Source organism: Caretta caretta, chromosome 9 (assembly GCF_965140235.1).
Source record: "Caretta caretta isolate rCarCar2 chromosome 9, rCarCar1.hap1, whole genome shotgun sequence".
Lineage (NCBI taxonomy): Eukaryota > Metazoa > Chordata > Testudines > Cheloniidae > Caretta > Caretta caretta.
In genome coordinates, this window is record NC_134214.1 from 103,379,004 (window position 1) to 103,404,395 (window position 25,392).

At 46.4% G+C, this 25,392-nt stretch overlaps 1 protein-coding gene across 2 annotated transcripts in view; it reads left to right on the forward strand.

Moving 5' to 3' along the window:
- Positions 1–1,067: 1,067 nt before the first annotated feature.
- The window catches only part of LOC125642955 (rho-related GTP-binding protein RhoG-like), a 38,256-nt gene continuing 13,931 nt past the window's right edge, over positions 1,068–25,392 (forward strand). Inside the window, exon 1 of one of the 2 annotated variants that reach the window (XM_048864969.2) lies at positions 1,068–1,201. The gene's annotated coding sequence lies outside the window, so the exon portion shown is untranslated. The remainder of the gene's footprint in view (positions 1,202–25,392) is intronic. The other variant, XM_048864970.2, reaches the window with a different exon arrangement.

Below are 25,392 nucleotides of genomic sequence, written 5' to 3' on the forward strand. Positions count from 1 at the left end.
AAAAAACTTTAAAGTTTGGGCCCAAATTACTTCTGGCCTTTGTAAAAAATATGTGGTCACTGGGAGCTAGCTAAGTACTGAACCTCTTCCTATGGGTCCTGCAGTGCCTCTTGCCTTCTCTTTTTGACTGTAAGCTTTTCTGGATCATGGGGTGTCTTTATACTTGCAATATGCACAACACAAAGCACACTCGTGGTTAAGAAATAATAAATAAGTGAAGTTCTCCACCCAGATACAAGTCACGTCCCTTAACACGTTGGATTCTAGGTCCAAGAGAGTTAAGTCCAAAGCTGACTACAAAGAGATCTCACTAAACTGGGTGACTGAGCAACAAAATGGCAGATGAAAATCAATGTTTATAGGTGCAAAAAAACAACTATAGATCTAACTATACATATAAAATGATGGGTCTAAATTAGCTGTCACAACTAAAAAAGATCTTGGAGTCACTGGGGCCAGTTCTCTGAAAACATCTGCTTAATGTGCAGCGGCAGACAAAAAAGCGAACAAGGTAGGCACCATCAGGAAAGGGCTAGGTAAGACTGAAAATATCATAATACGTCCGTAGAGATCCATGTGCACCCACCCTTGGAATACTGCGGGCGCATTTGAATTGCAGAAAGCACAAGGCAGGGCAAGGACAGGGCTGGATCGCTGGTCTGGTCACGCCTGCGGAAGCACCTGGCACTGGCCACGGGCGGAAGGCAGGACGCTGGGCTGGACGGACATTGCTCTGACCCAGCCTGGCCGCTCTGGTCACATGTCCCCTCTGGGCCGGCTTCCCCTGCGTGCAGCGCCGAGCGCACAGGGCGGGAGGGCAGGCTGCATGGACCTGGGCTGCCCTGGGGAGCCATCGCGCTGCCCCGGAGAACGCTGGGCCCGGGAGAGCAGGCGCGGCGCCTGTGGGTGCCCAGCGCGCCCAGGGTCGCAAAGCCTGCCCCGATTTGCGGCCCCCAGGACGGTTGGGGCGGAGTCATGGCGACCCCAGCCTCGCTCGAGGGAGGAGCTAGCTCGCCCTGAGGGACTATATCTCCCAGAGGACACCGCGCTCGTAGGCGCACATGCGCAGTGTGGGGGCCGAGGGGCGCGCACGCGCGGGGCGGGTCCCTGGAGGTTGCTCTTCTCGTACCGGTCGTTCCCGCTGAGGGCCCGCTCGGCAGAGGAGCCTGCGGCGACTGCGGCCTCCACCGGCCGACGCGAGGTGAGCGCGGAGCCAGCTCCCCGGGGCGCCCTGGCCGCAGCCTGGCCCTCTGTCCCGGAGCCCCGCCGGGGGCGGCTGCGGGCCGGTGTCTCGGCGGCGCGCCCGTCTGGCGCGCGGGGAGGCTGCGCGGGGCCCCGGCAGGGGCAAGGCCGCGGCGGGAAGCTGGTGCGCTGCGTCCATCTTGGGCACCTCACGGCCCCCGGGCCTCTCCCCACGCCCTGAGCGCAGGGCCGGGCCTCCCGACGAGGGCTGAGCCCGAGGCCGGCTGTCCTGAGTACCGGGCTAGAGCCGTCGCCTCAGGGCGGGCCCAGGGCAGGCTCGTGGCGATTCCCGTCGGGCCTGGGCCTGGGCCTGGCCTGCTGCCGCCTTCTCCGTGAGGGGACCCAGGTGAAGCGGCTCCCCAAAGCATCGCGTCGCTGCCCAGAACACCCTCCGCGGTTCTTGCCTTCCCGCGCGAAGCAGGAGGCCTTGTGTGCGCCACCGTTTTATTTTGGATAGTGTGTTTCGTTCCTCCCTCTCTCCGAATGCCTGAGTTAATTTCCTTGCCAATTTAGCGTTTCTTTTCCTCACTTTCAAGGAACTGCCCACCTTAAAGAACTGGCCGTCTCTACTGGTCCCCTTCTGTCTTTTCGTGCTTTGTGCTCAGTGCCTCTCCACTATGAGCTCACCCTCATTTGGTTTGTTATCTTTATATAAGATGTTTCTTCACAGATGTTTCTCTTTCCCCACTGCCCTTCCCCATGAAACTTCTTTGATTTTTTTGTAAGGCAGATGTTCTCCAAATGCCTCCCTTAAGATGCTCCTCTTATTGCGTGTGGTGAGGATTCTGTAGTCTTCACCTTTCCTGGCTATCTCTTGGGTAGAGAGGCTTCACAGAGCTACCCATTTTTGAGGTCTTGGCAGCTGGGAGTGGCATGAGAAGACTGTTTTGATTTGCAGTCACCTCTGCCCCATTTACACTTTGGCTTCTCTCAGGGAGTATCTGTTGTGCCTGCAGATGTCCATAGCTTTCCTAGCAAGCAGCCAGAGTCTTACTGTGCTCTGCAGAATTTTGAATAGCACTCTGAAGCTGATCAGAGTTATGCAGAGTATATCACACCATTAATGCTGCTGCTTGGTAAAGTGGTGGGCTGCAGTTGTGGTCCTGGTGCTGTCTGCCTTCCTGAGTCTTCTGACAATGTAACATGAAGATAAGACACATGTGATCTTTATAACCTCAAAACCTATCTCTTTCTTATGTAAAATTGTATATTTTGTAGAAAACAATGGCTTGGGCCTCCCATAGTTAAAGTAGAAAGCTTCCGTTTGTCACTAGCAAGTGAAATTTTCAAGTCCTGATCTAGGGGAAATATTTACAGTTGGTGGCGCTGGCAGGCTGTCATTTTCTCCTCAGAGGTTTGTCATTCTCCCTCTAAGCTACTTACTGCAGCAACAGCAGAACAGATACCCCTAATTCTGTTAAGTCATATCCCAAACTTAATGCCTCAAGGAGGGGAATCAACAAGAACATCACAAACCAATCCATGAATACATTATTGGAATATCCTAAATGTATTAGCCAAGAGGAAGTGTGAGGCCTCATTTGGGGAGAAGAACAGCCTATATTATGGGCAGCACTAACTGCGCAATAGTTAGGGTTGCAGCATGATCTCTATTAAAAACTGAATTCTGTAGTTGCTTTAAAATTAATATCCACAGTGTGATTGATTTTAAAGTGGAATGCCAGTTTTCCCCATTTTAAAATGATAAAACTTCCTCACCTCTTCCTTACAACACCTCTATGAGGATAAATTAATTGTTTTTGAGGTGCTCTGATACTACAGTGAGGGATGATGTATAAGCACCTAGATCAGTGGCACTCTTTTGAGCTGTCCCTCTCCCCTCAACACACACACAAGTTTTAGTATCCTGTTTTGGCTCAAAGGGGCCTGACAGCCTTCTTTTTAACTCTGAGATGGATTGGCAGGGTGCACTGATGAGCCAATTTTTGTCCTCTCTTGGAGGAGAGGGAGAGGCTATCCCACTTTCACGGTCATCCTCTGCTCTGGGGAGGTGCTGTCTGAGAGCATGTGGGCACACTAACCAGTGTTTGTGCTTTAATTAATGGACAGTATTGACCATGCTTCAATTACTGCTGGAGCCATGTTACCACCCTTTGCTGCAGTCCTGTCCTGGAGCCAACTTACATTGTAAACTAACTATAATCACCTTCCATGGGGAAGATTTTGTGGGAAGTTTACTCTCTGATCCTAAAACCTATGAATCTGCTATAGGTAGATATGAGGAAGGATTAAGAATGTGAAACAACATGAACAATGGCATAGTTTTGAATTCCAGCATGCATCTGCATGCTCTACAGCTGCATTCACAGTTAGGTATAACTTTATTGAATGGTGGAAGAATTAGTTGGAGCATCTTGGCAGAGCATTTTGGCAGAGCTTTTGCTGTGATATGAAGAGAGGTGCATGTATACCTTCAGAGATCAAGTATAACTCGTTTCAGTGCTGAATCTTGTCTGTCTGTAGAGGTGAACAAGTGTCTTACCTTGAGGTTGTCAGCAGTCTGGTTGCATACATTAAAGTGGTCTCCGTGGTTTAGTGAGGGCTAAGTGAAGCATCGCTAACAAGACAGGATTAATAGTTATGAAAAAACAAATCTAATGAGAATTCAGCAACTCACAACTCAAGCATTTCTTTAGAAGGCAAAGTAGCACAAGAAGTGAGTAAATTCGCATATCTTGGCAGTAGCATGGAAGCCGGTGGGGATGTCCAGATGGAAATAATGTCACCAATTACCAAGCAACAGCTGCATTTATCACCTTAACAAGATTTGGTTATTGAAAATCTACGCTTGATTAACTATGACTCTTCAACTCAAATGTTATTTCCAGCTAACATATGGAGGTCAAAACCAGAAATCCACCTAAGGTACAGACAGGCATCTAAGGGCTGTCCAAAAGAGAGTCATGTATTAGGAGGATTTACTATGGCTGTATTTCTGCAGTTTAGGCTAATAATTTATACTTCAAAATGAATGTGCAGGTATCCTAATGGGGAGGGCAGGTGTTCATGAAATATCAAGTTAACTCTGTATTTCCTGGCCTTCATAAGCTTGATTTGATTTTCTTGTAATGATAACACTTCTCAAGGGTATGTGAGGAGACCTCATCTGAATGTTTCCTGGTTTTTTAATGTTTGATTTTGGGGATTTGAAGTCCCATATTCTGGGAATGGAAGGCATGTTGTACGGCAGCATCACTTAACACTCCATCTTTATGAAAGGTTTGGTGAGTGAATAAAATATGCCCAATATATCAGGAAAGCTCTTGGCAGTATCAGAGGTGCTGAAACTCCTAGAAGAAAGAAGAGCGCTCTGCATCTGTTCACATTTGGAAGGTTATCTTCAGAATTTTAGTGGTTAGAACCTTTATTAATGAAAGGTTAGTTTCTGCAGAAATTAATGGCATAGGAACTCCAGCTTGTCAGTGAAAAATTCTTATGTCACTCATGAGTAGTCAAATAAGACAAGATGTGAAGGAGGAGAAAATAATTAAGGTTATTGAGAAAGTAAAAATAAATGAAGAAAAGAAATTAGACTTTGCTATTTATGGGGCACTCTTGTGGATTATTTTGACATTTCCAGATCTTAGCGTACATGGAGATGGGAGACATGCTGTGATTCTCCCTCCCCCCCGCCCCCCCCGCAATAAGTGATTTCTGCACTTAAATATCAGTAAGTAGGGAATTGAAGATACTGGAAACAGAGAATGGCATATAATTTATATTGGTAAACCCTTTGGTTTTGTCCCTATTCTCTCTCTCTTCCCCGCCCCTCCCCCCATTGGAAGATGTACAGAAAGTGTAAAACATTCCATTAACACCTCCCCACCCCTGCTATATTAAAAGATTATTAAGTTGCAAATGGAATCTCTAATGGTGTAGAAAGCCAAAGTTAAGGTGCCTGAACAACTTCAACTCCACCCCTGGTGCATATGCATTATGATGGGCTCAGATTACATGATCACATAGTAGTTTTCCTAAAAGGCTGCCTCATTCAGTGAAGAGATTAGATATGCTTCATGAATAAGGCAGCTTTTTAATATTTATAGTATCCTCATTGTTCAGTGTGTGGGCCATATTCTTAATGCATTGCTTGCCGTGCAACCCTTGGACTGAATGAGGTGGAGTCTGTAGGTCCCTGTCTCTTTAACAACACGTTATCTGTCCCAGGCTAAGCTGAGTCTGTAAAGCATGAATTCCACAACTCTTTCTTGTGCCACTAACAAAAATCTGTTATGAAGGCGGCAGTTGTCTGGGGCTTGTCTCTTTCAATGTCCAATCTGCACACTGGGTCATGTAGAGGAAAATAGGGGTTCATATAATTAAAAGTTGCATCATAAGGGCATAAGAGGGCAGTATTAAGATTATGCAGACAACATTAAATTTGGCATTTCCAGCCTTTGGCATGCTTTATTTTGCAATATTAATGTTCCTTTGATGTAGTGTTTGGGATGGAATGTCCCACGTTTGCTTTTTAAAAAAAAAACTCTCAAAGAATGACATATGCAATTACTTGCTAGCCACAAGTTAAATGCACTTTCCTGTACAATCTGAGCACACAATACAATGAAACCAGCATTCTTTTGGAGCCCTGGCTACTTCAACACATTCAGACCATACTTTAAAAGCCTGTACCTTTTTAAAAAATGAAATAAAACTCAGTTTTCTTACTTATATACGAGCAGCTGAAAAGCTGGGTTGTTTCACAAGTGTAATTTGTAAATTAAAAATGACTGAACTCAAATTTGTGTCACTTAAGTTTATGGTAAGACTGAGTGGGGGGTGTGTACTGATTTTTATTTTTTTGATGATGAATGAAGGGTGTGTGTTGCCATGAGGGGCTGGCTATGTGTTTGGGTTTATTGTGCATACTAATTGTGTTGGTGGTGGTTTGTATCTGGGGGAGGTTGTGCTGGCAGTTGGGCCAAGTGATCAAGCCATCTGTGCAATTGCCCTCATAAATCCAGTGAGAGTTTTATGCAAATTAGCTGTAGAGTAAGGGTGGTGGTTGGTTATGATATCAGAGGTAACAATGGTCTTATGACTCTTGATACATCATAAATATGTCTTACTGTATCTGTATACCGCACAGGTGTAATTTGTAAAGTGAAAATTGAGAACTTAAACTAGATGGTCACAGATGGTGAAACCTAATAATAATTCACCCTGGTGATATTTTGAACATACTTGTAGTTGATTCCATTGCTTCATGCTGACTCTACAGACATAATAGGCTTCAGAGTGACCCACAGTGACATTCCTGGAACCTTATCTATATAGATGCACAAATCTAATGGAATACTGAGAGACTGTCTCTCCAGTAATACCTTCCACTCAGTTTATATATAGCAGAGAGCGCTCGGAGCACTGGGTCTGGTGCAAAGCCTGAACCAGAGGTTATGAACCAAAGCCAGGCCATCTATTAAAATAGATGCTTACAAATTCACTGTTCGGTATGTGAACTTGGCAAAGTTATTAGTGTACAAGGCACTAGATATTTATGTAAATATATTTTAGAAGGCTAGTATAGCTACACCCCAATCTAGTACAAGATAAGATGGTTTGACAGAACACTGAATAGGGATCTTTTGTCTGAGATATTGGGGATAATGGGAGGTAACAAACAGATGTCATGAAACACATAAGGTGGTTTATTTCAGTTGTTTTTCTAAATGTTGGGGTATCTCACAAAGGTTTATGGTGTGGCTGAGGGGACAGCAGAGACTCCTGCTGCTGACTGAGCCACTCCTTGCCATGGGGCACTCATGTTAATGTAGTTGAGCAAGTCATTATGAATGTGCCTTGAGGGCGATAAACCTGACCTAGTTCTTTTGTCACCGAACCATGCCTGTTGCCTTTCTACATTGAGGTCTACTGAATTAGCAGTCTGTGCTCTCTATTAGTTCTGAAAACACTGGAGCTCTGAGGACAGAAGCACTGAACAGCTGTAACAGTTTACCAGCCTTAACAGTATTCCACCCTTCTACAAGCACAATACTCATTGCTAATGAAACATGGACAGATTTAGTTTTATTCTGTTAAAGAGCCCTCTGCACATGTGTGAAAGGTGTATTTTTAAAATCCTTATATCTTGGCCATATCAAAATAGATTTTGAGCAGACCTCTTAAAGGTACATTTGTGACTGAACAGTTATGTCCCTGCTATAAACTTTAGGTTTCTTCTGCCTCCCACTGAAGTGCTAGTGATGGTCAGATAGATCTAACCTTTTTCTAGCAGAAAACTTGTATTTTCCCTGAACAGCCACCCCTTCAAAAACTGAACCGTTTCTATTCAAACTTTTCTTTAAAACTGCTTTTGGAATGACAACAAATGTTAGTCAAAATAATTGACAAAATTGTAATTGAATGTGAGCATATAAAATGGGAATGCTTGGAGAAACTTTAATTGTATATGTTCCACCTATAATTGATATTGGGTCCCTTTTCTAGAGCCTTCTGTCTGAGGATTTCAGCGCTTTAAAAAGTGAATGAATTAAGCCTTGCAGCATCCCTGCGAGACAGTGAAGACTGAACTCCATTTTATGGATGGGGAATAGATGTACAGAGAATTTACGTGACTTGTCTGAGGTCACCCAGGAAATCTGTGGCAGAACTGGAGATGGGTCCTAGGAGTCCTGATTCCTAGTCCTCTGCTTTAGTTACAAAATCATTCTTGCCCCTCAATGCTTGTAAAGGGGCTGTGTGTGTTTGAACATGTGCTACCAACATCATACAGTGGAAATTCATAACCTTACATATAATGTTGCTATTCATATTTCACTATTAGTGACCACCAAGTTATTAGTTCTCAATTGATACCTCACAGGGTATATTTTGTACAAAGATTATTAAAGTGATATGTAGGGTGTGAGTACAGGGGTGCATCCAGTCACAGAAACCCTTTCAGTCTCTCCTTTTTTTACCCATTGCTTCTTCCTTCCTTCCTTCCTTCAGCTGATAGTGCTCTTCCTGTGCTTCGAGAGCACAGAGGGGAGCTGATCAAAATGATGGCTTTGTAGGACAAATATCATTGTACTGAGTGCCGGGGACTACTTCCACTAAGCCCTCCTCTTCTGCTCACAGGTATCCAAAGCTGCCTGGGGCCCTGCTCAAACTGTTTGAAGGGACTTTAATGAGGACTGCCAAATTTTGCCAGACAAGGTCCTCAAACAACTTTAACTGCATGTTATTTCTGTTCAAAGCCAAACCCCACTATGTTTAAAAAGGTAGGCAACAAGAGCATTGTTACAAGGGCAGAGCCCAGGAGCAGTAGTAACTCTAGCTACTAAACAAGAGCCAACAAGAACAAATAAGGTAAATCTCCACACTGTGACAGTAAGACTGGAAAAAGGCTAATGTAGTGCTCATCTTTAAAAAAGAGAAGGAGGATCCTGGGAACTACAGGCCAGTCAGCCTCACCTCAGTCCCCAGAAAAATCATGGAGCAGGTCCTCAAGGAATCAATTCTGAAGCACTTAAAGGAAAGTGATCAGGAACAGTCAGCATGGATTCACCAAGGGCAAGTCATGCCTGACTAATCTAGTTGCCTTCTATGACCAGATAACTGGTTCTGTGGATGAAGGGAAAGCAGTGGATGTGTTGTTCCTTGACTTTAGCAAAGCTTTTGACACTGTTTCCCACAGTATTCTTGTCAGCAAGTTAAAGAAGTATGGGCTGGATGAATGCACTATAAGGTGGGTAGAAAGTTGGCTGGATTGTCGGGCTCAACGGGTAGTGATCAATGGCTTCATGTCTAGTTGGCAGCCGGTATCAAGTGGAGTGCCCCAAGGGTCAGTCCTGGGGCCGGTTTTGTTCAATATCTTCATAAATGATCTGGAGGATGGTGTGGATTGTACCTTCAGCAAGTTTGCAGACGACACTAAACTGGGAAGAGTGGTAGATACGCGGGAGGGTAGGGATAGGATACAGAAGGACCTAGACAAATTGGAGGATTGGGCCAAAAGAAATCTGAGGTTCAACAAGGACAAGTGCAGAGTCCTGCACTTAGGATGGAAGAATCCAATGCACCACTACAGACTAGGGACCGAATGGCTAGGCAGCAGTTCTGCAGAAAAGGACCTAGGTGTTACAGTGGACGAGAAGCTGGATCTGAGTCAACAGTGTGCCCTTGTTGCCAAGAAGGCCAATGGCATTTTGGGCTGTATAAGTAGGGGCATTGCCAGCAGATCGAGGGACGTGATCGTTCCCCTGTATTCGACATTGGTGAGGCCTCATCTGGAGTACTGTGTCCAGTTTTGGGCCCCACACTACAAGAAGGATGTGGAAAAATTGGAGAGAGACCAGCAGAGGGCAACAAAGATGATTAGGGGGACTGGAACACATGAGTTATGAGGAGAGGCTGAGGGAACTGGGATTGTTTAGTGTGCGGAAGAGAAGAATGAGGGGTGTTTTGATAGCTGGTTTCAACTACCTGAAAGGTGGTTCCAAAGAGGATGGATCTAGACTATTCTCAGTGGTAGCGGATGACAGGACAAGGAATAATGGTCTCAAGTTACAGTGGGGGAAGTTTAGGTTGGATATTAGGAAAAACTTTTTTCACTAGGAGGGTGGTGAAACACTGGAATGCATTACCTAGGGAGGTGGTGGAATCTCCTTCCTTAGAAGTTTTTAAGGTCAGGCTTGACAAAGCCCTGGCTGGGATGATTTAATTGGGGATTGGTCCTGCTTTGAGCAGGGGATTGGACTAGATGACCTCCTGAGGTCCCTTCCAACCCTGATATTCTAAGGTAACCCAGAGCACAGTAATTGGTAAGTTAAAGATTCTCCCTATCCTTTATAATGTCCAGTGCTTTGGGAACCCTGACATATATGAGACCCTTGCTTCTAAAGTGTTAGCTATGACATAGAAAGTGGGAGTTGCTCTTCACCTGAAAGATTACTCAGAACAGCCATAATCTTGGTCAGGGTGGCCCCAGAAACTCTCTACCTTTAACTACATATAAAAGGGGCAAGTAAAAAGGCCCATCAGAAAGTGGACAAGAAGTCAAACCTTTTTTTTTTCCCCTTTAAGTTTTCCACACTTCTGTATTTTTCCTCTGATAGAGACTTTCCAAAATCCAGGAAGTATAAAAAGTATGAGGAAAGTCAAGAAAGCGCTGGAAGCACTCAGGTTCATTTTTCCTGAGAGTTGAACTCTCTTGTCTTTAGTGGAGTCAGAGGTGTTGTTTCCCTCTCTCCCCCCAAAGAATATTTCAACAGTGGGGTGAAATTACTCTGTTAGGTGACCTGTAACAGCCTGTGGGGACGGGGGAGACACCAGAAAATTCCCATACAGTAGCAAGAAAGAGCAGATTCTCCATATTAATGATTCCATAAAATGTATAATTAGGTCAGAATGGGAGCATCCTCAAGACAATACTGCAACAAGCAGAGTAAAATTTCATATGTTCCAAAGGAAATAACAAGTTGTAGAGCTGATGCTCAATTGTAAATGGGGAATCATCACTGAGTGGGTGTGTTTCAGGTGGAGTGACACGGATTGTTTCTTGGACCTAAACTGTTTAACACCTTTATCAAAAACTCAGAAGAAAACACAAAATCATGACTAATAAAGTTTGCAGATGACAGAAATAAGGGGAGTGATAAATAATGAAGAGGACAGGTTACTGAGATTCAGAGCGACCTGGATTGCTTGGTAAAGTGCACAAGCAAAATGTGTTTTTAATATGGGTAAATGTATACATCTAGGAAGACGTAATGTTGGCCATACTTCCATATAGGGGACTCTGTCATGGGAAGTAGTGACCCTGATAAAGATTTGGGGATGGAGGGGGGAATAATCAGCTGAACTTGAGCTCCCTGTGTGACACTGTGCCCAAAAGAGCTAATGCAATCCTGGGATGATATGACAGGGTATGGTCCTGCTTCTGTCTCTTTTCAAGCAATAGTCTGCTTAGAGACCTTATTCTGATCAAACACTTCGTGGTTTATTTCACCATATTTCCCTCACCACCTGTACAAAGTCATGCTGCTCTGTATTTTGTGACCGGGTCAGGCCAGATGGCTATAGGAGAGTGATAGAAGGCAGATATATTAGCCCCAGGTTAAGTAGGTCCCTTGTTCTGGAACCTTCCCTGTTACCTTACCCAGGGAAAATCAGGAACTTTCTGGAAACAATTAAGGCAGGCTGATTAGAAGCTGCCAGAATCAATTAAGACAGGCAAGCTAATCAGGGCACCTGGGTTTAAAAAGGAGCTCACTTCAGTTTGTGGTGCATGCGAGGAGCTGGGAGCAAGATGTGCAAGAAGCTGAGAGTGAGATGGCTTACGACTGGAAGACTGAGAAGTAGAAGCATTATCAGACATCAGGAGGAAGGTCCTGTGGTGAGGATAAAGAAGATGTTGGGAGGCGGCCATGGGGAAGTAGCCCAGGGAGTTGTAGCTGTCATGCAGCTGTTCCAGGAGCCACTGTAGACCGCTGCAATCCACAGGGCCCGGGTTCCCTCCATCCTCCCAACTGCCTATTTGATGCCGGAGGAGTTGACCTGGACTGTGGGTTCCACCAGAGGGGAAGGTCTCTGGCCTGTTCCCTGATCCACTAGGTGGATCAGCAGAGACTGCAGGGATTGTTCTTCTTCCTTTTCCCCATGCTGGCCAGTGATGAGGCTAACTGAGAGAGAGGCAGATTTGAGCCATGAAAATGGTCAGACTGAGGGCTGCTGTGAACCTATGAGGCGAGCAAATCAGCCCATAAATGCAGGACCCAGCAAGGCAGAGGAGAAACTTTGCCACAACTGGTGTCAGTGGTGGGATCTGGTGCGCACAGCACAGCGGAAGAAGGAGGGTATGGGGGGGGGAAGGGAGCAGGTGGGGGTTTTTTTGTTTTGGTTTTTTTTCCCCCCACCACAATGGAAGACCTAGTGCGGGCACTGATTCAAGCCACAGCCGCCCAGCAGGAGGCTACCTGTGTCCAGGCAGCCGCCCAACAGGAGGCAGTGCGGCTGCAGCAGGAGACCAATCACCTGTTGATGGACCAGGCCCCTCAAGACCGTACTGTGTTGCGGGAACTGGTAAGTTAAGTGAAGGCCCTTACGGAGATGAACCATGGCCATGATGGGACGCGGATCATATGGGCCAGCAGTTGCCTGCAGAAAATGATGAGGGAGGATGACATAGAGGCATATCTCCTGGCCTTTGAGAGGACAGTCCTAGTGGAGGCCTGGCCTCGAGATCAGTGGTCTGGCATCCTTGCCCCATTCCTGTTTGGGGAGACCCAGAAGGCCTACTATGATCTGCCTGAAGAAGCTGCAGCAGACTATCCCCAGCTGAAAGCAGAGATCCTGGCCAGATCTGGAGTAATGACCGCAGTGCAGGCCCAGCGGTATCACGAGTGGAGGTACCAGGAAAACAAAACCCCATGGTCCCAATTGTATGACCTCATTCATCTCACACACAAGTGGTTGCGAACTGAGTCCTGGAGTCCAGAAGAGATACTAGAGGTTCTGGTCATCGACCAATACATGAGGGGACTACCTCCAGACCTTTGCTCCTGGGTAAGCCAGAACGAACCCTCCACCTATGACGAGGTTGTTGCACTGGTAGAGAGGCAAAGGATGGCAAGGGAGCAGACCTGACCAATTAAGGAAGAGGCACCCCGGGTTAAATTGGCAGCACCAAGCCCTAGAGCTTGGGTGTCTGGACCACCAGGAGAGCATAGGTGGGGGAAAAAAAAGGGGTGGGGGCCTGAAGGCCCACCAGAAGCCACAAAGAGGAGCACTGAGGGAGAAGAGGATCGTGATGTTAAAAGGCCCAAACCAAGAGACCAGGGAATGCCTAGGGCTCCATACAGATGTTATGCCTGCGGGGAGTGGGGACACATAGCTGCACAGTGTCCCAATGCCAAGGAGCCTATGCAGTGTAACCTGGGGAACTGGGCAGACCCATGCTCCCTAATCCACCTTGTGGGGGTCTCACTAACACCACATATGTACACCAGACCAGTGAAGCTAAATGGGGTAGAGACCACGGCACTGGTTGATTCAGGCAGTGCTATCCTGCTTATCTCAGGGAAGCTCGTGAAGCGTAGTCAGCTGCTGTAGGCTAAATGTACGGGGATAACATGCGTCCATGGGACAGTTAGTTACTATCCCACCATCCCAGTAAAAATTGAAATCCAGGGAAACACTTCTGAGGTAGCAGCAGGTGTAGTTCCTAAACTCTCATACCCAGTGCTCATAGGAAGGGACTTCCTTGCGTTTGGAGACTGACTCCCAGTAGAGGGATTGGAGAGAGAGGGGGACCCTGAAATTAGTGAGGTGTCCATAGTAGACTGTCAACCCCAAATCTTCTCTGAAATATCCCCAGATTTGTTCTCCCCTCCCAGACTGGGTAGAAAGACTAAAAGGGAAAGAAGGGCAGCTAAGGCTCTGGGAACCTGAATACTGACCCAAAGCCAGAGGGTCGCTCTCATAGGTAGGTGGACCCAAGCAGCTGAACAGGAGGCCGCCCAGGAGGGAGAAGCACCCGAGTCTGACCCCACTCTAATGCCTCTGAACAGAGACGGGTCCCCTGGAACTTGGGCAGATTAGCCGCAGGAGAGGAAATTTTGGACAGGACCAGGCTGAAGACCCAAGGTACGACAATATTAGGAAGGAGGTGACCGAAATAGATGGGGTTCCCATGGAATGGAAAACCCAGGGACAATGACCCTGCTTCATAATGAAGAAGGATCTCTTATAACGGGTTGCACCAGTACAGGGACAGAAGGTGCAGCAGATCCTAGTACCTCAAAAACATCAGAATGCTGTATTAAGTCTTGCCCATAGTCATCTTTTTGGGGGGCATTTGGGGGTAGAGAAGACCCTGGCACGGGTCCTATGATGGTTCTTCTGGCCTGGAGTACATGAAGTATGGAGGTACTGTGCATCCTGCCTAGAGTGTCAGTGCACAGTCCCCGTCCCCACTTGAGGGCACCTTTAGCACCCCTTCCTATCATAGAGGTCCCCTTCGAGCGAATAGCCATGGACCTGGTGGGACCCCTGGAGAAGATGGCGCAGGGCCACCAATACATACATGTTTTGGACTATGCCACTCGCTACCCAGAAGCTGTCCCCCTGTGGAACACAGCTTCTAAAACGATAGCTAAAGAGCTGGTGGGGATCTCTGCCTGAGTGGGGCTACCAAAGAAGATATTAACAGACCAAGGAACCCCTTTTATGTCGAAGCTAATGAAGGATCTCTGTACACTACTCCATATACATACCCTGAGGACTTTGGTCTATCATCCACAGACCGATGGGCTGGTAGAAAGGTTTAACCGACCCCTCAAGGCTATGATAAGGAAGGTGGTAAGTTGGGATGGGAAGGATTGGGACACCTTACTACCTTACCTTATGTTTGCCATCTGGGAGGTACCTCAGGCTTCAACTGGGTTTTCCCCCTTTCAGTTATTGTACGGGTGCCACCCCCATGGCATACTAGATATCGCAAAAGAAATCTGGGAAGAGGAACCCAATGAGGAGAGAAATATAATTGACCATGTGTTGCAGATGCAAGACCGGATAGCCCAGGTCACCCCTATTGTATGGAAACATTTGGAAAAGGCGTAGGAGGCCCAGCGAATCCATTACAATCACCAGGCAAAAGTCCAACAGTTCCAACCAGGGGATCGGGTGATGGTGTTGGTACCCACAGCAGAAAGCAACTTTCTGGCCCAATGGCAGGGGGCCTATGAGGTGGTTGAACCTGTGGGGGAAGTAACCTACAAGGTGTGGCAGCCAGGACGCCGAAAACAAGGACAGATTTATCACATTAATCTCTTGAAACCGTGGCACCAGCGAGAGGCATGTGTAGTGGCCCAAGAGGCCCTGATCCAGGGAAATAACCTACATGAGCAGATCAGAATATCCACTGATCTGACACTGAACCAGAATAAGGAGGTAACTGAGATGATCAACTGGTACCAGGACGTGTTTTTAACCAAACCAGGCCGGACCACCGAAACATATCACCACATTGTCACAGATCCTGGGGCAAAGGTAACTTTAAGGCCCTACCGGGTCCCCATGGCAAAAAGGGAGGAGATCAAGGCGGAGGCAAAAAGAATATTGGAACTGGGAGTCATAGAGTCCCACAGTCAATGGTCGAGCCTGATTGTGTTGGTGCCCAAACCCAATAGCACCACTAGGTTTTGTAATGACTTTCGCCGGCTGAATGAGAGCCAAATTTGATGCATACCCCGTATTGAAGAGTTAGTTGACCGCCTGGACAATGCCTGATTTTTTGACCACCCTTGATTTAACAAAGGGATACTGGCAGATTCCCCTTGCCAAAGATGCAAAAGAAAAGACTGCATTCTCGACACCAGAGGGTCTGTTTCAATATACTGTTCTTCCTTTTGGACTGCATGGGGCACCTGCCACTTTCCAGCGTCTTATGGATGATAAGCTCCTGCAGCCCCATACCAGTTATGTAGCTGCATACCTGGATGATGTACTTATCCATACCCCCAACTGGGAGACCCACTTGCGGTTCTGGACACACTAAGACGGGCTGGCCTTACAGCCAATCCAGCCAAGTGTGCTATAGTGCTAGCTGAGGCTAAATACCTTGGCTACATTGTAGGAAGGGGCATGGTCAAGCCCCAGCTGAACAAACTGGAACAAACAAATTGACCCCAGCCAAATCAGGGGGAAAAAGCAAGTCTGGGCATTCCTTGGGGTGGTGGGGTACTACCGGCGATTTATTCCCCATTTCGCTACCAGAGTGAGTCCTCTGACAGACCTGATAAAAGCTAGGGGTCCGGACATGGTGAAGTGGACTGACACTGTGGAGAATGCATTCATGGATCTACGGAGAGCCCTCTGCAGTAATCCTGTGCGTATAGCCTCAGACTTCAACAAAGAATTCATTTTACAAACAGATATATCTGAAGTAGGATTGGGAGTTGTCCCATCACAGATGGTTGGAGACTAAGAACACCCAATGCTCTACCTCAGTAGGAAACTCCTCACAAGAGAGCAGAAGTGTGCCGTGGTTGAGAGAGAGTGCCTTGCTGTGAAATGGGCCATGGAAACACTACATTACCTGCTGGGACGACTGTTTACCCATGTGATCGACCATGAACCCCTCCAATGGATGCAGCGAAATAAAGAGAAGGTTTCTGTCCGTACAACCTTTCCAATTCACCATACAACAACAGGCTGGAAGCCACCATGGCAATGCAGATGGTTTGTTATGGGTACACTGCCTGACGTCCCAAGTTGTCCAATCCTGTGGTGTTGAGCAGAGGGGAGGATATGTGACAGGGTCAGCCCAGATGGCTACAGGAGAGTGATAGAAGGGAGATATATTAGCCCCAGGTTAAGTAGGTTCCTTTTCCCTGGGTAAGGTAACAGGGAAAGTTCCGGAACAATCAGGAACTTTCTGGAAACAAGGCAGACAGGTTGATTAGAACACCTGCAGCCAATAAAGAAGCTGCCAGAATCAATTAAGGCAGGCAGGCTAATCAGGGCACCTAGGTTTAAAAAGGAGCTCACTTCAGTTTGTGGTGCATGCGAGGAGCTGGGAGCAAGAAGCACAAGAAGCTGAGTGGGAAGCTTACTACTGGAAGCCTGAGAAGTAGAAGCATTATCAGACATCAGGAGGAAGGTCCTGTGGTGAGGATAAAGAGGGTGTTGGGAGGAGGCCACGGGGAAAGTAGCCCAGGGAGTTGTAGCTGTCATGCAGCTGTTCCAGGAGCCACTGTAGACAGCTGCAATCCACAGGGCCCTGGGCTGGAACCCTGAGTAGCAGGCGGGCCCTCAACTCCCTACTTGATGCCGGAGGAGTTGACCTGGACTGTGGGCTCCACCAGAGGGGAAAGTCTCTAGCCTGTTCCCCAATCCATTAGGTGGATCAGCAGAGACTGCGGGGATTGTTCTTCTTCCTTTTCCCCATGCTGGCCAGTGATGAGGCTAACTGAGTGAAAGGCAGATTTGAGCCACGAAAGTGGCCAAACTGAGGGCTGCGGTGAACCTCTGAGGCGAGCAAATCAGCCAATAAGTGCAGGACCCACCAAGGCAGAGGAGGAACTTTGTCACAATTTACAATATCATACAATCATAAGCTCTTTCAGCCAAGGATGGAGCAGACAGAAGGTATTTTCCCTGGGGGAACTGGGGGTGAGGAGAGATCTCCTGGTTCTGACTCTGAAAAGCCTGCTTCTCTCTCTGGGCACTTCTTCCTGTGCCTTTTCTACCTCTTGGGCTCTCCTTAGCCTGTCCCAATCCACCAATTAGGCATAGTCTTTTTTACGAGGGCTACTCTAGAGCAACTACTTGTGGTTGCAGTTAACAGAATGGTGAATCAGCTGCTGTTTCCCAGCACTTTTGTCACATGTGCAGAAATAGAGGAATCTTGAGTAGGAGTAGAAAGGTTATTTTACTTCTATATTTGGGCACTTGTGGAACGCTGTCCTTCTTTCTGGTGTTCACAGTTCAAGAAGGATGTTTATAAACTGGAGAGGGTTCAAAGAGCCACAATATTGATTAAGGGATTAGAAAACATGCATTGTAGTGACTGAGCTCTTTGAGTCTCTTTAGTTTAACAAAGAGGATGTTATGGGATGACTTGATTAGTCTATAGGGGAACAAATATTTAATAATGGGCTCTTTAATCTAGCAGAAAAAGGTGTGACATGATCTAATGGCTGGAAATTGAAACTAGACCAAATCAGAATGGAAATAAGGTGTAAAATTTTAATAGAGTAACAAACCATTGGAACAGCTTACTAAGGGTCATGGTGGATTCTCCATCACTGACCATGATTAAATCAAGATTGAATGTTTTTCTAAAAGGTATGCTCTCAGAATTATTTTTGGGAAGTTCTATGGTCTCTTATATAAGAGGTCAGACTAGATGATCACAGTGGTGCCTTCTGTCCTTGGAATCTGTGACGCTATTAATCTTTTGTCTATAGTAACCACTGAAGAGGAGGAACCTGATCCTAGTTGAACATAACTTCTCTCCTCCTAAATGTCCGGATGGACCAGGAGGTAGAAACAACTGTTGCCTCTCCATGTGCTGCACCCGCTTGTCGTAAGAATGGCCATGCTGGGTCAGACCAGTAATCCATCTAGCCCAGTATTCAGTCTTCTGACAGTGGCCAGTGCCGGGTGCTTCAGAGGGAATGAACAAAACAGGGCAACTGAGTGATCTGTACCCTGTCATCCAGTCCCAGCTTCCAGCCGTCAGAGGTTTAGGGACACTCAGAGCATGGGGTTGCATGCCTGACCATCTTGGCTAATATATTGATGAACCTGTCCTCCATGAAGTTATCTAATTCTTTTTTGAACCCAGTTATAGTTTTGGCCTTCACAACATCCCCTGGCAACAAGTTCCACAGGTTGACTGTGCATTGTGTGAAGAAGTAGTTGCTTATATTTCACAGAATCATAGAATATCAGGGTTGGAAGGGACCCCTGAAGGTCATCTAGTCCAACCCCCTGCTCGAAGCAGGACCAATTCCCAGTTAAATCATCCCAGCCAGGGCTTTGTCAAGCCTGACCTTAAAAACCTCTAAGGAAGGAGATTCAACCACCTCCCTAGGTAACGCATTCCAGTGTTTCACCACCCTCCTAGTGAAAAAGTTTTTCCTAATATCCACTCTAAACCTCCCCCACTGCAACTTGAGACCATTACTCCTCGTTCTGTCATCTGCTACCATTGAGAACAGTCTAGAGCCATCCTCTTTGGAACCCCCTTTCAGGTAGTTGAAAGCAGCTATCAAATCCCCCCTCCTTCTTCTCTTCTGCAGGCTAAACAATCCCAGCTCCCTCAGCCTCTCCTCATAAGTCATGTGTTCCAGACCCCTAATCATTTTTGTTGCCCTTCGCTGGACTCTCTCCAATTTATCCACATCCTTCTTGTAGTGTGGGGCCCAAAACTAGACACAGTACTCCAGATGAGGCCTCACCAATGTTGAATAGAGGGGAACGATCACGTCCCTCGATCTGCTCGCTATGCCCCTACTTATACATCCCCAAATGCCATTGGCCTTCTTGGCAACAAGGGCACACTGCTGACTCATATCCAGCTTCTCGTCCACTGTCACCCCTAGGTCCTTTTCTGCAGAACTGCTGCCGAGCCATTCGGTCCCAAGTCTGTAGCGGTGCATGGGATTCTTCCATCCTAAGTGCAGGACCTGCACTTATCCTTATTGAACCTCATCAGATTTCTTTTGGCCCAATCCTCCAATTTGTCTAGGTCCTTCTGTATCCTATCCCTCCCCTCCAGCGTATCTACCACTCCTCCCAGTTTAGTATCATCCGCAAATTTGCTGAGAGTGCAATCCACACCATCCTCCAGATCATTTATGAAGATATTGAACAAAACCGGCCCCAGGACCGACCCTTGGGGCACTCCACTTGATACCGGCTGCCAACTAGACATGGAGCCATTGATCACTACCCGTTGAGCCCGACAATCTAGCCAGCTTTCTACCCACCTTATAGTGCATTCATCCAGCCCATACTTCCTTAACTTGCTGACAAGAATACTGTGGGAGACCGTGTCAAAAGCTTTGCTAAATTCAAGAAACAATACATCCACTGCTTTCCCTTCATCCACAGAACCAGTAATCTCATCATAAAAGGCGATTAGATTAGTCAGGCATGACCTTCCCTTGGTGAATCCATGCTGGCTGTTCCTGCACTATAAGGTGGGTAGAAAGCTGGCTAGAGTGTCAGGCTCAACGGGTAGTGATCAATGGCTCCATGTCTAGTTGGCAGCCGGTATCAAGTGGAGTGCCCCAAGGGTCGGTCCTGGGGCCGGTTTTGTTCAATATCTTCATAAATGATCTGGAGGATGGTGTGGATTGCACTCTCAGCAAATTTGCGGATGATACTAAACTGGGAGGAGTGGTAAATACGCTGGAGGGGAGGGATAGGATACAGAAGGACCTAGACAAATTGGAGGATTGGGCCAAAAGAAATCTGATGAGGTTCAATAAGGATAAGTGCAGGGTCCTGCACTTAGGATGGAAGAATCCCATGCACCGCTACAGACTAGGGACCGAATGGCTAGGCAGCAGTTCTGCGGAAAAGGACCTAGGGGTGACAGTGGACAAGAAGCTGGATATGAGTCAGCAGTGTGCCCTTGTTGCCAAGAAGGCCAATGGCATTTTGGGATGTATAAGTAGGGGCATAGCGAGCAGATCGAGGGACGTGATCGTTCCCCTCTATTCAACATTGGTGAGGCCTCATCTGGAGTACTGTGTCCAGTTTTGGGCCCCACACTGCAAGAAGGATGTGAAAAAATTGGAAATCGTCGAGCAGAGGACAACAAAAATGATTAGGGGACTGGAACACATGAGTTATGAGGAGAGGCTGAGAGAACTGGGATTGTTTAGTGTGTGGAAGAGAAGAATGAGGGGGGATTTGATAGCTGCTTTCAACTACCTGAAAGGGGGTTCCAGAGAGGCTGGATCTAGACTCTTCTCAGTGGTAGCAGATGACAGAACAAGGAGTAATGGTCTCAAGTTGCAGTGCGGGAGGTTAGGTTGGATATTAGGAAAAACTTTTTCACTATGAGGGTGGTGAAACACTGGAATGCGTTACCTAGGGAGGTGGTAGAATCTCCTTCCTTAGAGGTTTTTAAGGTCAGGCTTGACAAAGCCCTGGCTGGGATGATTTAACTGGGAATTGGTCCTGCTTCGAGCAGGGGGTTGGACTAGATGACCTTCAGGGGTCCCTTCCAACCCTGATATTCTATGATTCTATGATCACTTTCCTCTCATGCAAGTGCTTCAGGATTGATTCTTTGAGGACCTGCTCCATGATTTTTCCAGGGACTGAGGTGAGGCTGACTGGCCTGTAGTTCCCAGGATCCTCCTTCCCTTTTTTAAAGATTGGCACTACATTAGCCTTTTTCCAGTCATCCGGGACTTCCCCGGTTCGCCACGAGTTTTCAAAGATAATGACCAATGGCTCTGCAATCACAGCCGCCAATTCCTTCAGCACTCTCGGATGCAACTCGTCCGGCCCCATGGACTTGTGCACGTCCAGCTTTTCTAAATAGTCCCTAACCACCTCTATCTCCACAGAGGGCTGGCTATCTCTTCCCCATTTTGTGATGCCCAGCGCAGCAGTCTGGGAGCTGACCTTGTTAGTGAAGACAGAGGCAAAAAAAGCATTGAGTACATTAGCTTTTTCCACATCCTCTGTCACTAGGTTGCCTCCCTCATTCAGTAAGGGGCCCACACTTTCCTTGGCTTTCTTCTTGTTGCCAACATACCTGAAGAAACCCTTCTTGTTACTCTTGACATCTCTGGCTAGCTGCAGCTCCAGGTGCGATTTGGCCCTCCTGATATCATTCCTACATGCCCGAGCAATATTTTTATACTCTTCCCTGGTCATTTGTCCAACCTTACACTTCTTGTAAGCTTTTTTTATTTTTAGGATCCGCTAGGATTTCACTATTAAGCCAAGCTGGTCGCCTGCCATATTTACTATTCTTTCGACTCATCGGGATGGTTTGTCCCTGTAACCTCAACAGGGATTCCTTGAAATACAGCCAGCTCTCCTGGACTCCTTTCCCCTTCAAGTTAGTCCCCCAGGGGATCCTGGCCATCCGTTCCCTGAGGGAGTCGAAGTCTGCTTTCCTGAAGTCCAGGGTCCGTATACTGCTGCTTACCTTTCTTCCCTGCGTCAGGATCCTGAACTCAACCAACTCGTGGTCACTGCCTCCCAGATTCCCATCCACTTTTGCTTCCCCCACTAATTCTACCTGGTTTGTGAGCATCAGGTCAAGAAAAGCGCCCCCCCTAGTTGGTTCCTCTAGCACTTGCGCCAGGAAATTGTCCCCTACGCTTTCCAAAAACTTCCTGGATTGTCTATGCACCGGTGTATTGCTCTCCCAGCAGATATCAGGAAAATTAAAGTCACCCATGAGAATCAGGGCATGCGATCTAGTAGCTTCCGTGAGCTGCCGGAAGAAAGCCTCATCTATCTCATCCCCCTGGTCTGGTGGTCTATAGCAGACTCCCACCTCTACATCACTCTTGTTGCACACTCTTCTAAACTTAATCCAGAGACACTCAGGTTTTTCTGCAGTTTCGTACCGGAGCTCTGAGCAGTCATACTGCTCCTTTACATACAGTGCTACTCCCCCACCTTTTCTGCCCTGCCTGTCCTTCCTGAACAGTTTATAACCATCCATGACAGTACTCCAGTCATGTGAGTTATCCCACCAAGTCTCTGTTATTCCAATCACGTCATAGTTCCTTGACATCACCAGGACCTCCAGTTCTCCCTGCTTGTTTCCAAGGCTTTGTGCATTTGTATATAAGCACTTGAGAGAACCTGTCGATCGCCCCTCATTCCCAGTATGAGGCAGGAGCCCTCCCCTCACAGACATTCCTGCCTGTGCTTCCTCCCGGTATCCCGCTTTCCCACTTACCTCAGGGCTTTGGTCTCCTTCCCCCGGTGAACCTAGTTTAAAGCCCTCCTCACTAGGTTAGCCAGCCTGCTGGCAAAGATGCTCTTCCCTCTCTTCGTAAGATGGAGCCCATCTCTGCCCAGCACTCCTCCTTCATGGAACACCATCCCATGGTCAAAGAATCCAAAGCCTTCTCTCCGACACCACCTGCGTAGCCATTCGTTGACTTCCACGATTCGACGGTCCCTACCCAGGCCTTTTCCTTCCACGGGGAGGATGGACGAGAACACCACTTGCGCCTCCAACTCCTTTATCCTTCTTCCCAGAGCCACGTAGTCAGCAGTGATCCGCTCAAGGTCATTCTTGGCAGTATCATTGGTGCCCACGTGGAGAAGCAGGAAGGGGTAGCGATCCGAGGGCTTGATGAGTCTCGGCAGTCTCTCCGTCACATCGCGAATCTTAGCCCCTGGCAAGCAGCAGACTTCTCGGTTTTCCCGGTCAGGGCGGCAATTTGTTTTAAAACATGCTGCCTACCAATTTTATTGGGTGACAGTTCGTGTGTTATGTGAAAGGGCAAATAATACTTATTTTCTTCAGACCACTCATGATTTTATAGCCCTCTATCATATTCCCCCATGTTCATCTTAGAAAGCGATGACTAGTCCCCAGTCTTTTTACTCTTTCCTCATATGGAAGCTGTTCCATACCCTTAATCATTTTTGTTGCCCTTTTTCTGTACCTTTTTCCAATTTTTCCAATGCATGAAGTATATAAGGTATGTGCATACCATGGATTTATATAGTGGCATTATATTTTCTTTCTTATTTTCTATCCATTTCCTAATGGTTCCTAACATTAACTCTTTTTGACTGTTGCTTCACATTGAGCAGATGGTTTTAGAGAACTATCCATAAAGCCTCCAAGATCTTTCTTGAGTGGTAACAGCTAATTTAGACCCCTTCATTTGTATGTATAGTTGGGATTATTTTTTCGAATGTTACGTTGCACCAATAAACATTGTATTTCATCTGCCATTTTGTTGCCCACTCACCCCGTTTAGTGAGATGCTTTTGTAACTCTTCAGTCAACTTTAGACTTAACTATCTTGGTAAACTTTGCCACCTCACTGTTTGTTCCCTTTTCCAGGTCATTTATGAATGTTGAATAGCACAGGCCCTATTACAGATTGTTGGGGAACTGTGAAAACTTACTATTTGTTTATTCCTACCTTTGGGTCTTATCTTTTAACTAATCTCCTGACTGCTTACTTTACTTAAGAGACTTTGAGGGACCTTGTAAAGGCTTTCTGAAAATCCAAGTATACTATATGCACTGGATCACCCTTGCCCACATGCTGGTTGACTCCCTCAGAGAATTCTGATAGATTGGTGAGGCATGATTTTCCTAAACAAAAATCATGTTGGTTCTTCCCCAACATATCGTGTTCATCTGTGTCTGATCATTCTGTTCTTTACTATATCTGCAACCAGTTAGTCTGGTACTGAAGTTACAGTTACTAGCCTGTAACTGCCAGGATCGCCTCTGGTGCCTCTTTTTAAAAAATTGGCATTATGTTAGCTACCCTCCGGTCATCTGGTAGAGAGGCTGATTTAAGCAATAGGTTATGTACTACAGTTGTTTTGCAGTTTCATATTTGAGTTCCTTCACAACTCCTGTGTGAATACCATTTGGTCCTGGTGACTTATTACTGTTAAATTAAAGTTTGTTCCAAAGGCTCCTCTAGTGACACCTTAATCTGGGATAGTTCCTCAGATGTTTCACCTAAAAAGAATGGCTTGGGTGTGGGAGTCTCCCTGATGTGCTCTGATGTAAAGAATTAATTTAGCTGCTCTGCAATGGGCTTGTCTTCCTGGAGTATTCCTGTAGTACCTTGATCGTCCAGTGACCCCACTGATTGTTTGGCAGGCTTCCTGCTTCTGATGTCCTTAAAATTTTTTTTGCAGTTAATTTTTGTCTTGTTAGTTGCTCTTCACGTTCTTTTTTGGCCTGCCTAATTTATACTTTTACACTTGACTTGTCAGAGTTAATGCTCCTTTCTGTTTTCCTCAGTAGGATTTGACTTTTAGTTTTTAAAGTATGCCTTTTTGCTTCTAACAAGAAGTGAGCTTCTTTTACTCTATTTAGCCATGATGGCATTTTTTGGTGTTCTTCTTTTTTTTTTTTAATTTGGGATATACTTTTAGTATGAGCCTCTATTATAGTGTTTGGAAATAGTTTCCATACAGCTTGCAGGCATTTCACCTTTTGACTATTCTTTTTAACTTCTGTTTAACTAGCATTTTTGTGTAGTAGCATTTAACTTCAAAAAGGGGAACTATGGTCTGTTTCTTTGGTATTTTCCCACTACAAGGAAGTTAAATTTAGTTACGTTATGGTTGTTATTACCAAGCACCTCAGCTATAGTCATCTCTTGGACCAGATCCTGTGCACCACTTTGGACAGAATCAAGAATTGCCTCTCCCCTTGTGGGTCCCAGGACTAGCTTCTCAAGAAGTAGTCATATTCTGCTATTTCTTCCATGTTTTGCAAATTCACTTTTCTCTTTATCCTGGGTGCTAAAGCTCTTGCCCTAATTATCTCCCACCTTGATTTTAACTAATTCCTTCCTCTGTCCTTCCAGATGTACACTGCCTGCGCATCTATATTACATCCAAAACATTGCCACCAAAATTACCATTCTACCTTGTAGATCCATACACACTGCCCTCATTGAATCCCTCTATTGGCTCTCATCACTC